We start from the raw sequence: 18,621 nt of genomic DNA on the forward strand, positions 1-18,621 counted from the left end.
GACCTTGAGATGAGCTTCTGACCACAATAAGACTGTCTACTCCTTCCTACATTCCAGATTGCTGTCATTAGTGAACCAAATGAGACATTATTGGACTTTTAATTCCAGATTTTCTTTTACTAAATTCAAATTTCACTTTGTGTCATGGCAGGATTTGAGTGCAAGTCCTCAGATCTTGCTCTGGATTACTAGTTCACTAACAATACCACTGCTGGAGATGCCATCTCCAGTGACTTCCAAAAAGCCCAGCTGAAGCTTTTAAAACAAGAGAAATGAAGTGATGTACCAAAATCCATTACTTTCTGCAATCCTGCTGTGCGTATTACAGCTTCAAGTGATGGTTTATCCACAGAGTCAAAAGCTCAGTTTACTGATGCTGAAGGGACGTTGGAACATCAGACTGTTAGTGAAGATTTGATAGCAGATGTGACAATTTGGCACTGTCTGAATTAAACCTGACTGAACCTAAGCAAGAGGTGCCAAAGCAAGTAAGAGTGGTACTCAATGATGATGGAGCAAAGGGAAGCATTGCTTTGAAACTGCAATAGAGTTATGAGGAAGGAATTGTGTTCATGAACATAAATTCAGGCTAGGGAATGATGAAGAAATCACCTTTGCAAAATAATTAGATAAACCCCATGCTTCATGGGAAAATGAAAAATAAAATGAATTTTTAAAGAGATCATGAATTGACCAGGTACAAGCAGCATTTTTTTTTGTCTGAGGTAATCGTAAATAAGTTCTTAATGCAGCTGAGAAGGATTGTACTTGGCAGAAGAATGAACTGCTTGCACAGAAGGAGGCAGTGTTAAACCTGTGTCTCCTGAAGAAGAACCATTGACTTAATGCCAGGCAAGACTAGAAGGAAGTCACATGCCTCATTTTACCTTGAATTAAAAGAGGCAGTTTAAAGCATAACCACTCTATAAAACCTTATACAGGTAACACCTCTGGTCTAAGAATGAAAAATTCTTAGCATAGTAATTATATTTTTGAAAACACTATTAAAGTATAACATAAACAGTTTAAATCATAGGAAAGAACTTAAAGATAATGGTAATCCCCTATTTAAAACAGCGGGAGGACATTTGGCAATTAAAACTCTTCTTTATGGACTCAGACATGAAGACAAAAACTGACTTGGAAGAGAATGGAGGTCAGGAATTAAAAACAGAACAGGGTGGTTCAAGGGCTATGTTAAAAGGTCATTACTCCGATATAGTGTCTGAGTTTAAAGAAGGATGAAAGGAATTACTGAATCCAGAAAGTAGGAAGAATTATAACAGAGGATTTCTTCTTTGTTTGCAATTCACATCTGCTGGTATTAAAAAACCCAAGGGATTATCAGAAATCAGCAATGTTACTCTTGAGAATGTTAATCAGGCCAAGCTAAGTAAATGATTTTTGTAACCCAGGACATGGAAAGTGTGTCAAAACTATGCAAAGTGAGGTTTGCTGCAATGGATGACGTAAAATGAAGCACCAGTAACAAAATGAATTTTCATTTGCAGGAGAGTTGAAATTTTCAGAATTTACACAAATCATATCATCAATCCCGACTGTTACATTCCATTGGCTGTTACAGGTTAACCTTAATGCTGCTGCCAAGACAGATTGTGTTTGAGGATGAAATATGACAATTATGTATAATTCAACTGTTAAAAGCTGTTTGCAATATTATATTTTAAGTGTTTTCAAACGTATCATTACTATGGTAAGAATTTTTAATTCCTCGGGTGGAGGTGTTACAAGTGTGAAGTTATATGTATAAAGTGATTATGTCTTATAGTGTGTCTTTTAATTCAAGGTAAAATGGGGCATATGACTTCCTTCTAATTCTGCCTAGTATTAAGTCAATGACAATAATCACTCCCTTAATGTCAACAAAACAAAGGAGATTGTCATTTCAGAAAATGTAGTGAAGTACATGCTCCTGTCTACATCGACAGGGATGAAGTAGAAGTGTTCGAGAGCTTCATATTTTTAGGTGTCCAGATCACCAACAACTTGCCCTGGTTTCCCCCAAGCTGACACTGTAGTTTAGAAAGCCCACCAATGCCTCTATGCTCTCAAAAGACTAAGGAAATTTGATATGTCTACTACAACTGTCACCAACTTTTACTGGCGCACCATGGAAAGCATCTTTTCTGGTTGCATCACAGCTTGGTACGGACTCTGCTCTATCCAAGATGACAAGAAATTACGAAGGGCTCTGAACAATGCCCAGTTCATCACTTGAAACAAGCCTCCTATCTATTGACACCGTCTACACTGCCTGCTGCCCCGGGAAAGAATGCAGCATAATTAAGGACCCCATGCACCTCAGACATTCTCTCTTCCACCTTCTTCAGTTGGGAAAAAGGTACAAAAGTCTGAGGTCATATACCAACTGACTCAAGAACAGCTTCTTCCCTGCTAACATCAGACTTTTGAATGGACTTACCTTGCATTAAGCTGATCTTTCTCTACACCCTAGCTATGATTGTAACACTATGACTGCACTCTCTCCTTTCATAGAAATCATTGAAATCCTACAGTGCAGAAGGAAGCTATTCGGCCCATCAAGTCTGTACATAGAACAATCCCAGCCTGGCCCAATCCCAGTAACTCCACACATTTACCCTGTGAATCATAAGACCATAAGACATAGGAGCAGAATTAGGCCACTCGTCCCATCGAGTCTGCTCCGCCATTCAATCACGGCTAATATTTTTCTCATCCCTGTAACCCCTGACACCCTTATTAATCAAGATCCTTTCTATCACTGTCTTAAAGACACTCAATGACTTAGCCTCCACAGCCTTCTGCAGTGAAGAGTTCCACAGATTTACCACTCTCTGGCTGAAGAAATTCCTCCTCATCTCTGTTTTAAAGGATTGTCCCTTTATCTGAGATTGTGCCCTTTGGTTCTTGTTTTTCCCACTGGTGGACACGTCCTCTCCATGTCCACTCTATCCAGGCCTCGCAGTATCCTGTAAGTTTTAATAAGATCCCCCCCCTCATCCGTCTAAACGGCAACGAGTACAGACCCAGAGTCTTCAAATGTTCCCTTTTCAAGGCCAGCACATCCTTCTTTCTTACATATACATCCTGGGACAATAACGGGCAATTTAGCATGGCCGATCAATCTAACCTGCACATCTTTGGACTGTGTGAGGTAACCTGAGTACCCAGAGGAAACTCCACAAGGACAGTGACCCAAGCGGAGAATCAAACCCAGGTCCCTGGAGCTGAGAGGCAGCAATGCTAACTACTGTGTCACCATGCCACCCATTGAGTCAGTACCGACCACAATCCCACATAGTCCCTATTCCCGTAACAATCATTTACTCTGCTAATCCCTCTGACATTAGGGTCAATTTATCTTCTATTTTAGTTTTGTTTAGCAATTTAGCTAAACAATATGCTTTATCTGTATAGCACACAAGAAACAATACTTTTCACTGTATACTAATACATGTGATAATAATTGATCAAATCAACTCAAACTGATTTGGTTGCCAATGGGCGACCTGTGGTCCAAACATTTCCCCAAATGTGAGACTTAACACTGAACACAACTTTCTGGTTCTTGCAGGCTTGCTGGCTGAAATTTTACTGTCCTGCTCGCCACAGGAATTGGAGTGGGAGGGAGGCAGACAACAGAAAGGTCCATTGACCTTGGGTGGGATTTTATAGTATCAGGATGAGTGAGGCTATGAAATGCTGCCCACTGCCTCAGAGATTCTGTACAGAGAGTGGGCTGAATGTTGTCATCTTTTAGCAAAGTGTCAGATGGGAAAAGCAAAGAGTAACCTGCCAGGGAGGGTGGGGGTGAAGGGTTTACCTCACCATATTTTTAAATTGATTGCCAAACAAGATGAATGGGTTGGGTCCCACATCATCATGCAGGTAGGGCAGGCTCTGGCTGAGCTCACCCAATCAGCAACTTAGGTTTTTAGGGGCATCCAATTTTAAAAAGGAATCTAACTCTCACCCCATCCCCTGGCACATGGAATTCCTAACACCACCAAGGGCTCCCTCTTGGAAACAGAAACTCACCCTCCCTTCCCCACATCCCACAACCTGGCACTGGCCCCTAGCAGTGCCAAGGTGCTGCTTGGGCATGATCCTCTCTCGCATGATGACTGTACTCACCTGTGCATCTCTGATGTGTTTTGCTTACCAGTTTCATTGTGAATGGATAATTTAACATGGGAGAGTTATTAGGCTTAAAGGTCTGATAATTATATTTAAACTGATGCAAATTATGATCTTTAAAAGTTGGGATTCCTGTTATGTGATAGACGGGAGAGTCGATCAGGGAAATCTGGCTGGTGTAAAAGCCATTTATGGACTCTCACACAATTCTCTGCCTCTCTGCCTGAGATAGGTGACCAGCAGCTGCTGTGGCTGTTCTCTGTTAACTACAAGCAAAGTGTGGGTGTATGGTCTGCTCAAAGTGCTGAGACTAGAAGAACTTTTAAGGATACTGGAGCCTTGGCATGGCTGGAAAAAGAGTCACCAGGGTAGATGTTGTTGCAGGAAATTAGTCCTGGGATTCTCAGAAAACTGGGAGAAATGACTTTCAATGGACACAACATTTCAATACTCAGTGAAACGCAGAGAAGTCAGTCTGTTGGAAGTTGGGAGTAACTTTAGATTGGTTCTTTAAAGAGTACAATTTTGCTGAGAGTGCAGAATAATGCATAAATGTGGCATGAGGCTGTTATGTTAAGAAGCCAATAACAAATATCTGTTCTGTAACTTTGACTAAATATTACTTATGCAATTAATACTCTATGTTGATTTTAGTTTGATATAGTGAAAACGTTAAAATTTGAAATCTTGTCATGTGATTCTTTAATTCGGGTCACTAAGAAATCAAATCACATTTTTAAAATTATCAATCTCTACAGGGTTCCAAACATAATCTTTATAAGGCCACTTGAGCAAGTGTTATGTATGTAGGTATATGATGCGTTGAAATGTTCAGCTGTTATCTTAGCAGATTGCACATAATAGATGGTGAAGGTAAACTTTTACCTTGTTGTACCTTAAAAAGGGAATGCATTCTAATATTTCATGCGCTGCATTATGCACTATTCATTATACATTTTATTTTCCACAATTAAGAGGGAGATGGAGGTCTTTTATGTCATAAAACTTGATTCCTCAAAGTAATTCCTTATTAGTACAAAACATGCCAACATTAAAATCTGAAGAAATAATTAATCAGTTTAATGCCATTCACTCTTTAAAAACTAATATTTTTCAGCCAAAATAAACAAAAAAAAAACACTTTATTTGGGCTGTTTTGTGCAAAATTTTCCACTGAGCAGTCTCTTAGATATTGCTGATTCTACATCAGCGTATTTTAGCAGCAATGATATTTTGCGCATTAAACTAAGCATATAAATATGGCTCTATTCTTAAATATAAGCTGATTAATGATTATGCCAAAGTTAATTTAAAATTCACCAGCAGATCACTCTCAGTATTTCCTCATGGTAAAACAAGGATATTTTTCCATGTCCTGAACTGTGCTTTAACTAATATGCTCCTTTAAGCCCATAGAGTCTAATTGCTGCGTGGTGATTGTTTTGGATTGTCCAAATGATCTGTGGACTCTTGGGATGCTTTTTGATGACAAGTATCTTCCCTTAGACAGGATGTAGTTGTACTTTGATACTTGCTCTTAACTCGTTGATTAACTCTACAGCTAGAATTTTCCTATTCTGTGCAATGGGAATCATAACTGACGGGACAGAAAATTTGGTGGATCATGTAAAGATCCATTGAGCTCATGCAAGAATTTTCAATCTTGGGGTACACATGGTCGGAAAATCTGGCCCTCTATCTAAAACAGTTTACAGAGTAGGCATGATTCTCCCAACCAGTGTGTTCCATCTTCTCTCTTGAGAGAGAATCAAGCACATGATTGACAAGTTTCAGGAAATGACGGTGAGATGATTTATTTAGGAAACAATGCTTACTTTCTGTCAGCAGTGGTAGAATTTTTGGTGAGAGTGCAGCACTGTGGACAATGGAAAGAATTTTTAAGGATAAGAATAAGACACATTTTCTATACTGGGATGAATCACTAAGATGATATGAAAAAGAGTTTCCTGCAGAGAAGTTTGCTGTACAGGATCCTGCCACTTTAGAATCTCTAAAGGCTCTGCCTGAGCTCTTGCGGGAAGAAGAATTTCAGCTGGGACTGAAGATTGGGCATCAATTGACTTTCGTCCCAGAATAGATGCTACCAACTCTTCAGCAGTGTGAACTCTGACAAAGAATCAAGAAAGTTGTTCACCTTGGAAGAGTCTTCAGGGTCAACCAGTGATAGAGTGGGTCTTACATTGGTAGCTTCAGTGGAATAAAGATCTGAATGTTGCTCAGCCACAAGAAACACAGCTGACCCTTCAACTAAAAATAATGTGACTTCATGTGGTGTGTCTCAACTGAAATGAAAGACCCATCACTAGGACCTAATCCTCCAACAGATCACTCAAAAGCTACAATATTTCTTCAGGAGAGAACAAACTCAGGTCTAATAAGTCATCATGCAGATGGCCGCAGTCTGCCACACTATCATCTCTATCTGCCACCCCTGGCCCAGCTGAGTAAAGAACTGAGAGATCTACAGCCTTGACATCTAGTTGGGGTCTATTATGGAGTCTAATAGAAGGAAACTCAATTCTGATCAAGTAAACCTCCTTCACTACTGTAGACTGAGCTTTCATTAGTTATACATAAAAGGTTGATGATTGTCCATGAAAGATATCCAGTTATTTAAATACTGGTCATCATTTTGTTTTTCTAGAGAGTGTTTAGAAGGACACCAATGTTACCATTCAATAAAGATGATTGTAGACAACAGAGCTGTCAACAAGCTGTAACAACGATGTGGAGTTGCCAGCATCAGACTGGGGCAGGCATACTAAGAAGTCTCACAACCCCAGGTTAAAGTCCAACAGGTTTACTTGGTATCATGAGCCACTCACCTGATGAAGGGGCAGTGCTCCGAAAGCTCGTGAAAACTAATACACCTGTTGGACTTTAACTTGGTGTTGTGAGATTTCTTAGTGTGCCTGTTCCAGTCCAATACCAGCATCTCCACATCAAGTATTTTCTACACTCTCTTGCTGTGGTTATATTGATGATATCTACATTTCCTTATGTTGATGGTATCTCTGCTACTATCATGTTTTGGATTGTTTTCATGATCTGTAGACTCTTGGACTGGTTCTTGTTTAAGGGCATGTTTGATGCATCTTTCCTCAGACAGACAGTAATCATGCCCTGATACTTAAACTTGTTTACGAACACTACATCTAAAGAGGTTACAGAAGGTGATCCTGAGCACAATGTATTCCATCCTCTCAGAGGGAGATATCAGTGATAGATCATTATCTACGTCATTCATGTGCATATCCATTCGATTTACCCATTACAGTAGTGACGAGATCAATTAGAAGCTAATAGCTATTAGGTAGATCAGGAAGTCAGAAGAATCCAATAAGAAATTGCAGGCTCACTTTATTTTGTTCATTTAAATTTTGAAGTGTGACACCTGTGGTTGCATTTACTCACTCATGAAGGCAAATTTGGATGTGGGTGCACATTGAAAATGAAGTACTCAACTGGCTTCAGTCTTCCAAAGCCTCAGGAATGTATTGTAATTTTTAAAGGGTAGGGTGGGACACTCAGTAACATTCATACCTTTAGAATTCTTAATGGGCAGGAGAGAGATAGATCAAATTTTCAATGTCAATGATAGGAACAGCAATTGATCAGGGGTGTGTTAGTATACAGCTATTGGGAGCAAAGCTGGGAGCCTTTATTGATTGTGGCTACTGATGAAAATATCTTGTATAACAAACAAGAAACAAAGAGGTGCTCAAATGGTGGCAAAGAAATAACTCACTTGAGCAGAACAGTTTGAGCATCCAATTAGGAGAAGTGTGGGCACTCATTGTTTGTCAGGCTGCTGGCCCTTTACCCTCCAGCCTGCTCTATGTATCCAAGTAACGGCAAGTCCACTAATGGCTGCGGTTTGCAGTTTAGAATTGCCTACCACCATGTGGTTCCCTCCTTCAGACCGCTCCCAGTGCCACTAATTGGTTGCTGACCTCATCTTCAGGCCTGTAGGGCCTTTAGCTTTGAAGATCGTGTCATGTCACTGATGCAATGTGGCATTGAGACCTGGAAACGATACAGCCATCAGTTTCTCAATCGCAAATTCAAAATCTAACCACTTTAACCTAATGGGAATGTATTACAACTTATAGGGATAGATTTTTGTTTGAAAATATCCATTTAGTGGGAGTCTGATAGAGCAATTTTGCCCAGAGAAGCTGTGTGAGATCTGAAAAATGTTCATAGAGAGCCCTTACTATCATTCAATCTTGTGACTGAGGAGCGCCTTATTGATCAGAGATAGTTAAATCTGGCACATCCTCCAGGAAATTAAGGCAATTAGAGACAGCCTAGGGAAAGGCCATAGAAGGAGGGGCATTGGATGTATGGAGTATTAATGCTCTTTCTGACTTCCAAAACAATCTCCCGCTGTGCAATGCAGACATCACAATCATGAATATCATTAAAAACCCAGGGGAGGTGGGGGGGGTGGGTGGCAGGGGGTGGGGGTGGGGTGCAGCGGTTGGGGGTCTGACGGTTTCAGAACTCTGTGCATGCACAGTGGTCCTGATCTGTCAGTTTCCCCATTTGCTGGCCAGCTTAATTGCTGGCCAGCCCAGGACCCCCTCAGTATTGCCCCTCCAGCATGCCCCCAACCCGATCATGGCCCCCACAACAGTTCCCGGGCCAGCCCTGACTCCCCCATTGTCCCAGATGCACCCCGATGTCCAGCCCACTCTCCCCAGCAGAGCCGAACCCCTCAGCCCCCTCACCCTGACAGACCCCCCCCATCACTGACACCCACCGGGGTTGGTTGCCCCTGGGAAACAGGCCCCTCTAGGCAGACCGCCCCAGCCCCAGTCAACCCCAGCTGCTGGCCTCCCTCCAGCCCAGACCAATCCCAACAGAGAATGGCAGTGGGAGCCCCCCACTCCCATCGATCATCCCTAGGCCCTGCCTACAACAAGCCCCACCCACTTGGCACTACCCAATGCCTGATGAGCAGTGTTAAGGTGCCCCCAGGCATAGGCACTTCTTCCCCTTGGGCAGTGCCCTTGGGTACCACCCTCCTGCCACACAATCCCCTGGGGGGTCCCAATTGCTCCCCCCCCCCTTCATTCCAGCAGGTCTCCCACGAGTTCCCTAAACATGGGGAGCTACTCTAAAACCTGCCGAAATGAAGTACTCCTGGCAGGGTGGGAGATTCTATTGGGACTGGCAAGTTCCTAATAATGAACTGCTGAACATATTTAAATTACTTTAAAAATGATTCAAAATGACTTACCCCTCTTCCCGTTGGTTTCCAGTGTGGTCTGGACTCTGAAAAGATGCGTGTGTTCCCGGCGCATGTGCAAATCCAGAAAAATCCGATGCGATTCTCCCAATCGGACCAACCAGAGAAGTTGCCGGTCACGCTGGGAGAATCAGGCCCTTTATTTTTTCCTGGATTAGTCCTTTAATGATCATTGGTTGTATTGCTCAATGTTAAATACCAATGGGCACACCTTTGATGGTGTTTGTTCTACCCGTTCTCTGTTCTGTATCACATTAGGTCCAATTGAAATCATTGGTTCCTAATTCTCACGAACTAATGAAGAGCCCTGGGACATTTTCATATATTGAAGGTGCTTTATGGTTGATGTTGCTGCTGAGTAACCATTAAGATCCTCACTAAAATAGTATGGGCCTATACATTGGCAAAAATAGTCATTCAATATTACCCTCCTATTTTAAATCATCTGACTGTTTCAACTCCATTGAATGAAGGGGATGAATATCAACTCCAATGGATTGAAATTTAACTGAAGGCCTTTTATTTTAAAGTACACTGGTTAATGCACTTGCGTAAATTTCCTGAGTCTGCTATCTTGGAGTAAATGGATTAATCACTTATTTCAAATAGCTGACAGTGGAATTGTCCATGAGTATGTTAACCAGTGCACTAATATAGTATCCAGCAGAATGTCAACTCCAATGATCAATGCTTCTCTTTTGCAAGCCAACAAATTAAACTTCTGGAAAAAATGTCTCTGCTGGAACCTTTCAACAATAATTCAGTACTACTAACTATGTGTAAGAAACTGATGAGACAAAAAATTGTGTTTCATGCTGCCATTAGAAAAGGATTAAAAACTGAGCAACTAAACAATCAAGGTATCAAACAGCCAGGCTTTTCCATTTGCAAATTTAGATTTGGTACAGTAGCTACATATAGGCCTATCAAGTTAGAAGGTATAGAATAATCTTAATCTAACATTTGCAGCTAATCTTGCAATTAGCTGAAGGGACCACCAACATCAGGCTGAGGACCAATCAGGACCTTAACGTTTAATTATTATTGTCACAAGTGGACTTACATTAGAAGTTACTGTGAAAATCTCCTAGTTACCACTGAAGGAGAATTTAACACAGCCAATGCACCTAATGAGCATATCTTTCAGACAGAGAGGAAACTGGGGCACCCAGAAGAAACTCAGGCAGACACAGGGAGAACATGCAGACTCCACACAGACAGTGACCCCAAGCTGGGAATCGAATCCCGGTCTCTGGTAGTGAGGCAGCAGTGCTAACCACTATGCCACAGTGCCGTCCTGACACTATTTTGATGAGACATGTCAGAAATCATGTCTATTTCTCAACCTGCTAGCATGATCTAATGGTATTAATCTCTTGCAGTCACAAAAGCAAATTTTGAATGGTCACTCCTCTGCAGGTAAATGGATCATAAGATCACTATGCTTTATGTTATTCAGATTAACAGGAATGCTTAACAAAGAAAACAACCATGCTACTAAACTGAACTAAAACCCCTACCCTTCTGGGGACTGTATCCCTCTATTCCCATCCTATTCATGTATTCGTCAAGACACTTAAAAGTCACTACTGTATCCACTTCCACTATCTCCCCCGGCAATGTGTTCCAGACACCCACCACCCTCTGTATAAAAAATCTGCCTCGTACAGCTCCTTTAAATCTTGTCCCTCGCACCTTAGAACTGTGTCCCCTAGTAATTGTCGTGGGAAAATCACCACGTGGAGTCAGATCTAAGATTCAACACAAAGTTTTATCAGACAAAGCTTTGGGAGAAGTGCTATGCTCTCCGCAGTACACGCAGTCACTTTCTCAAATTTAAAATGGCAGTTGAGCATCTTTTATACATTTTCAAATAATTGACATGTACAGACATCAACAGTTAACACATCATTATGGAGCAGATACATTTATGCATTTATACCCCTGTCAATGTCTGATCACATTACCGAAACTCATTGTTTTGGCTCTGCTTTATCTCAAGTTAAGGTGCCTCAAGGTCTGATCTATTTCCTGCAGTAATGCAAATACTAACAAGTTCTAACTCTTCGTTGTGCAATGTCTATGTCCAAGTCAGAACATCTTAATGTCTTTTCCCAGAGTCCATTTTGTGCCAGGTAACCATCTTGTATCCTTTAATTTTGATTTTTCTCCAACATAATTGACAGTTAAGTGATCAGATCTCTTCTTTCTGGTAAATTTTGTCTGACATCTCCTCTAAGTTTCATCTGCTTATTCTTCCCTAATAACATTCATGATAAGGAACAGCAGTGGGTGGTACAAGCAACAGCTTGTCCACCAGTGCACAGGAGATGAGCAGTGGGTGATGGATTCCCTACCCAGCACCCAGAATGTACAAGCTAAGAGGCGATGCAGTTGACCTATACAAAGGGCACAGAGTTAGGAAACTATACTTTTCCAGGCAGGCAGTTTCAGTCTGCTGCTGCCTTTTACAACAGACTCTTCTGGACAAGGTGGTCATAATTTGCAGTGGTGCTCATGAAGTCACCACAGCCCTTAATATCTTGCGACTGTCTCCTTCCATTCTGCTCCAGGGACATCACGTTCTCCCAGTCTGTGGTACACAGCTACAGAAGAGCTGCTCATCAGAGTTTCCATCTGCCACCTCAGACAGTTGCAAAACAAAAACCATTACAAAATTCACTGAGGGGTTCTCCTGGTCACCTGGCAAATATTTATCCCTCAACCAAAACCCAAGGGATGATCAGGTGATTTATTTTGTTGCTGTTTGTGGGATATGCTGTGTGAAAGTTTGCTGCCATGTTTGCCACTTCGGAATTGTGAACACAATTTAATACGTAGAAGATAAATAGGAGCAGAAGTAGGTCATTCAGACGTTTCAGCCCACTTCACTATTCAGTGAGATGTTCAGTTTATAAAGGCTAATCAGTAAACCTTTCCCATGGCTTCCCTCACATCGAAGTGGTCACTGTACATATTTTCTATTGGTAGAACTTGCAGCAGAAAAATTCAATTTGTGTCCGAAATAGATTTTATAATCGATAGTTGCCATGATACATTTATCCTGCCATAGCCAACAATCCCTGTATTAAATCTTTCCAAGAGGGTTATGGAACATTTTCTAGGTGACAAGGATTGGCTCCTGTATATACGGCTCATGACATCGCTCTAGAACCCTACCTCATATGATTATCATAGGCAGTCAATGCTATGGGATCACCAGAATCATAACTAAGCACATAGACATGTTAAAGGTTTTTGATTTGATTTAATTTATTATTGTTACATATGTTAGTATGCAGTGAAAAGTATTGTTTCTTGCGTGCTATACAGAAAAAAATACTGTTCATAGAGAAGGAAACGAGACATGCAGAATGTTGTGTTACAGTCATAGCTGAGATGCAGAGAAAGATCAACTTAATGTAAAGTAAGTCCATTCAAAAGTCTGATGGCAGCAGGTTGATACGTGAACTCAGACTTTTGTATCTTTTTCCTGAAGATGGAAGGGAGAATTCCGAGGTGCATGGGGTTCTTAATTATGCTGGCTGCTTTGCTGAGGCAATGGGAAGTGTAGACAGGGCCAGTGGATGGGAGGCTGATTTGCGTGATAGATTGGGCTACATTCACAGCCTTTTGTAGTTCCTTGCAGTCTTGGGCAGAGCACAAGCCGTACCAAACTGTGATACAACCTGAAAGAATGCTTTCTATGGTGCATCTGTAAAAGTTGGTGAGAGTCGTAGCTGACATGTCAAATTTCCTTAGTCTTCTGAGAAAGTAGAGGCATTGGTGGGTTTTCTTGGGTGTCGGCATGGGGGGGACGAGGACAGGTTGTTGGTGATCTGGAAACCCAAAAATCGACCCTTTCTACTTCATCCTACTGATGTAGACAGGGGCATGTCATCAACTTCAGGGAGCATAAAGGAGAACAACCTCCTTCATTTGTTGACATTGAGGGAGAGATTATTATTGCTGCACCAGTTCACCAGATTCTCTGTCTCATTCCTGTACTCTGTCTCATCATTGTTTGAGATCCAACCCACTACAGTGGTTTCATCAGCAAACTTGAAAATCAAATTGGAGGGGAATTTGGCCGCACAGTCATAGGTGTAGGAAGAGTATAATAGGGGGCTGAGAACAGTCTTGTGGGGCACCGGTGCTGAGGATGTTCATGGAGAAGATGTTATTGCTGATCCTTATTGATTGTGGTCTGTGAGTTAGGAAGTTCAGGATCCAGTCAAAGAGGGAGGTGCCGAAGCCTAGGCAAAGGAGTTTGCAGATGAATATCATGGTAATAATGGTGTTGAAGACTGAACAGTAGTCAATAAATAGGAGTCTGACATAGGTGTCCTTGTTTTCTATGTGTTTCAGGGTTGTGTGTACGGCCAGGGAAATGGCGTCTGCTGTGGAACTGTTGCGGCGGTAGGCAAAATGTAGTGGATTCAGGTAGTCCGGGAGGCTGGAACTGATTGGTGCCGTGACTAACATTTCAAAGCACTTCATAATGATGGATGTCAGAGCCACCGGCCAGTAGTCATTGAAGTATGCTGCCTGGTGTTTCTTAGGTGCCGAGATTATGGTTGTCTTCTTGAAGCAGATAGGGACCTCAGATTGTTGTAAAGAGAGGTGGAAGATGTCTGTGAATACCTCCACCAGCTGATCCACGCAGGATCTGAGTGCACGTCCGGATACCCCATCCAGGCCAGTTGCTTTCTATGGGTTGACCTTCAAGAAAGCTGCTCTAACATCTACAATGGTGACCCCAAATACAGGTTCATCCAGGGCTTCCAGGATGGAGGGCATGCTCTCACTGACATCTCGCTCAAAACATTCATAGAATGCATTGAGCTCATCAGAGAGGGGGTGTTGGAGCCAGCAATTTTACATGCCGTCATCTTGTAGCCTGTTATGCCTTGCAGACCTTACCATAGTCGATGGGGGGAGACAGGGGAGGGGGTGGTGTCAGTATGGCTAGCCTGGGACTCTGGCTTGGTCCAGTATTATCTTTTGGCATCTCTGATGGATCTCCTTAGATTGTATATGGCTTTCCTGTATCGGTCAGTGTTGCCTCACTTAAATGCTTCAGACTTGGACTTCAGCAAGCAGACTTCAGCAATCCCTGTTCATCCATGGTTTTCGGTTGGGAAACTCATGGATTTGCTTCTTTGGCACAGTCTTCTAAACGCTTACTAATGAAGTCAGTTACTGTAGTGGCGTACTTGTTCAGGCTGGTCGCAGAGTTTTTAAGTACTGACCAGTCCACTGACTCCAAGCAGCCCTGTAGAAGATCATCCGATTCCTCAGACCAACATTGCACGACTTTCTTTGATGGATTCTCCTGCTTCTGATTTTGCTTGTAAGCTGGGAGCAGGAGCACAACTTGTGGTTTGATTTGCTAAATTGTGGGCGGGCGATAGAGTGATAGGCATGTTTGATATTTGTGTAGAGTGGTTTAGAATGTTTGGGCTTCTGGTGAAACAGGAGATGTGTTGGTGATAACTTGGTAGTACGCTCTTGAGCTTGGCCTGATTGAAGATCCCAGCCACGATGAACAAGGCCTCAGGATGTTTTATCTCAAAGCTATTCGTACTGGTGTATCTTTTGTCCAGCACGATCTTCATGTCCACATAGGGTGGAATGTAAACTGTCATCAGGATAATGGAGGTGAAATGCCGCAGAAGGTAGTAGGGGCGGCGTTTTAGCATCAGGTATTCTAGGTCTGGGGAGCAGAAAGTTGCCAGTGTTGATATGTCTGGCACCATGAGTTGTTGATTAGAAAGCAGACCCCACTTTTCCTAGACTTGCCTGAGATCGCTGTATGTTCCATTTGATGGATTGAGAAGCCCTCTGGCTGTAGGACACTGACACAGTAAGAAGTCTCACAACACCAGGGTAAAGTCCAACAGGTTTATTTAGTGGCAAAAGCCACTAGCTTTTGGAATGCTGCTCCTTTGTCAGGTGAGTGGGAGTTCTGTTCACAAACAGGGCATATAAAGACACAAAAACTCAATTTGCAAAATATGGTTGGAATGCGAATCTTTACCGGTAATCAAGTCTTAAAGGTACAGACAATGTCTGTGAAGAGAGGGTTAAGCACAAGTTAATGTGCATTGTCTCCACACAGGGCAGTTAGTGAGATTTTGTAAGCTCAGGCAAGTCGTGGTAGTTACAGATAATGTGACATGAACCCAAGATCTCGATGGAGACCATCCTCATGTTTGCAGAACTTGGCTGTCAGTTTCTGCTCAGCAACTGTGTTGTCGTGTGTCGTGAAGGCCACGTTGGAGAACACTTACCGGAAGATGAGAGGTCGAATACCCGTGACTGCTGAAGTGTTTCCCAACAGGAAAAGACCACTCTTGCCTGGTGATTGTCAAGCAGTGTTCACTCATCCATTGTTATAGCGTCTGCATGGTCTCCCCAATGTACCATGCCTTGGGACATCCTTTCCTGCAGCGTATCAGGTAGACAACGTTGGCCGAGTTGCAAGAGTATGTACCGTGTACCTGGTAGATGATGTTTTCTCATGTGAGATGATGGCATGCGTGTCGATGGTCCAGCACGGCTTACAGAGGTCGCTGTGACAGAATTGCATGGTGTTGTGGTCACTGTTCTCCTGAAGGCTAGGTATCATAGAATCATAGAACCCTACAGTGCAGAAAGAGGCCCTTCAGCCCATCGAGTCTGCACCGACCACAATCCCACCCAGGCCCTACCCCATAACCCTCCATAGTTTGCTGTGGACAATAGTCTGTCTGAGGCATTGTCCAGCAAAGCAGAAGCGAGCCATGTCTCCATGTCCCTCAGTTCTCTTTGGAAAGTGCTTTAGTGCAATTTCGCACAGATTTGGCAATCCTTAGGATACCCAATCAGACTGACCTGCAATTGACCCAGAGCAGCTGCCCACGTGTGAGCAGCAGCTGGCGCTGCAGCCCCAAAGCTGAGGATTCCTCTAGAGTAGCTTCCAGAGACCAGGAAAACACTCAAGAAGGTTCAAGTGTCTCAACAAGTTAGGAGCATCCTACTGAGTCTTCTGCATTGTAGTGATGTATGGCATCCTACACAACCTTACATTATAGAGACACCTGAATTTGAAGGAGTCAGAACAGCAGCAGGACGAGTTTATACAGGAAGACCACTTCAACAGCTTGTAGTTCAAGATGTGATACGTGAGCTGATCACTGAATGATTCCACTGAGCTCATTTATCTGTCCTTATAATTCATATTGTTTGAGGCATGGCAAATGAAATATGTTGGCCTACCAATAAAAGGTTGTGTCTATTACTTCCATTATGCCACTGCAAATCTGATGTCTATCGTTTCTACTAATCTGTGGCAGGGCAGAAGATGAGTGTTAATTTAAAATCCTGATTCACCAATCTCTCCAAAATGGAGCTTCCACAAAAGGAATTGTGACACTGACTGTCATTGTGGGTGGAGGCCCAGTTACAGCATCTTGAGATAGTCATATGCTTCAAGGTATTACCAATGTCATGAGAGTTGATATCACAGAGGCCAGAAATGGACAGCTTCATTCATTCAGCCAAAATGCTGAAAGTCTGTGACAGGCCTTCCAATAGCTGACAACTGCTTTAAAAGAGGCAAACAGTTTTTATTTCATAACTGGGTTCTTGAAGGCCTCATTTCTATCACATTTAGCAGATCTAAAAGAGAATCTCAGCCCCTGGTGAATAACAATAGCTGCACTGATTGGATTCAAATCTTTTATTTTCTAGCAGGCACTTTGGCACAACACCTAATAAAAGTCTATTGTCATTGTACTCTTGGCTGTCACTGCCCTTATTAGCATAAGACTTGAAAATATAGATTCTTTGAACTGGCATGGTTGAATGAAGCAGAAGCACTCTGTATATTGATTTATGATAATTAAAATATAACTAAAGCTTACCATAGGCTGAGAACCAATACCTAGTTCACCATATTCTAATATGTTTACTTTAAGCTATATTTAGTTGCATTGTAGATGCTGTTTGAAATTGATCAAATCTGAAACTCAATGAAATATTTTTCAGCACTCATGGAAATTATAATTTATTTTATCAGAAACTGTAATGGCTTAATGAGCAACATTTTTCTGCTTCGATGTTCTCCTGAATGACTTTGGGAAAACCATTCAAGAAACATTCATCTACAACAGATGTTTCACGCTAAAGAAACTGTCACAGATGTTTGCACCATGTACATCATGAACAATTAAAAATGTGGGGATTCAGGGAGATTTCAAAGGGACAAAATAAGCTTATGGAGCATATGGTATCAAGAATAATACTGTGCGAGAGGATGAGAAGCCTCTAGCCTCCATTCAGAATATTTAAGCTGTATCAGTTAGAAATGTTTTCCATTAAATTCTTGAAGCTGGTTTTATGGGGCATTCTTGCCTGTGAGCTAGTGTTTTAAATTCAAGAACCTCCTGCTTTCAGGACTTGATGGCAAGGCAACTTGCATTCATAGCGTAACCAAGCAAAAACCCAGCTTGCAGGTGCAGCAGGTGGTCAGGAAGGCGAATGGGATGCTGGCCTTCATAGCGAGGGGGATTGAATATAAAAGTAGGGAGGTCTTGCTGCAGCTGTATAGGGCATTGGTGAGGCCGCAGCTGGAGTACTGTGTGCAGTTTTGGGCGCCGCACCTGCGCAAGGATATTTTGGCCCTGGAGGGAGTGCAGAGGAGGTTTACTAGGCTGATACCGGAGTTGAGGGGGTTGAGCTATGAGGAGAGGCTGAATAAACTAGGCTTGTACTCGCTAGAGTTTAGAAGAATGAGGGGAGATCTCATTGAGACGTATAAGATGATGAATGGGATGGATAGGATAGAGGTGGAGAGACTCTTCCCGCTCAAAAAAGACAGTAGGACTAGGGGGCACAGCCTCAAGATAAAGGGGAGGCGGTTTAGAACGGAGTTGAGGAGGAACTTCTTCACTCAAAGGGTGGTGAATCTCTGGAATTCTCTGCCCGTTGAAGTGGTGGAGGCTGCCTCGCTAAATATTTTTAAGAAGCGGGTTGATGGGTTTTTGATAAGAGAGGGGATTAAGGGTTATGGGGAGAGGGCGGGAAAGTGGAACTGAGCCACAACAGATCAGCCATGATCTTATTGAATGGCGGGGCAGGCTCGAAGGGCTAGATGGCCTACTCCTGCTCCTATTTCTTATGATCTTATGATCTTATGAAACAAGTTGAATGTCAATCTGAAA

Source organism: Carcharhinus amblyrhynchos, chromosome 3 (assembly GCF_965287045.1).
Source record: "Carcharhinus amblyrhynchos chromosome 3, sCarAmb.v2.hapA, whole genome shotgun sequence".
Classification (NCBI taxonomy): domain Eukaryota; kingdom Metazoa; phylum Chordata; class Chondrichthyes; order Carcharhiniformes; family Carcharhinidae; genus Carcharhinus; species Carcharhinus amblyrhynchos.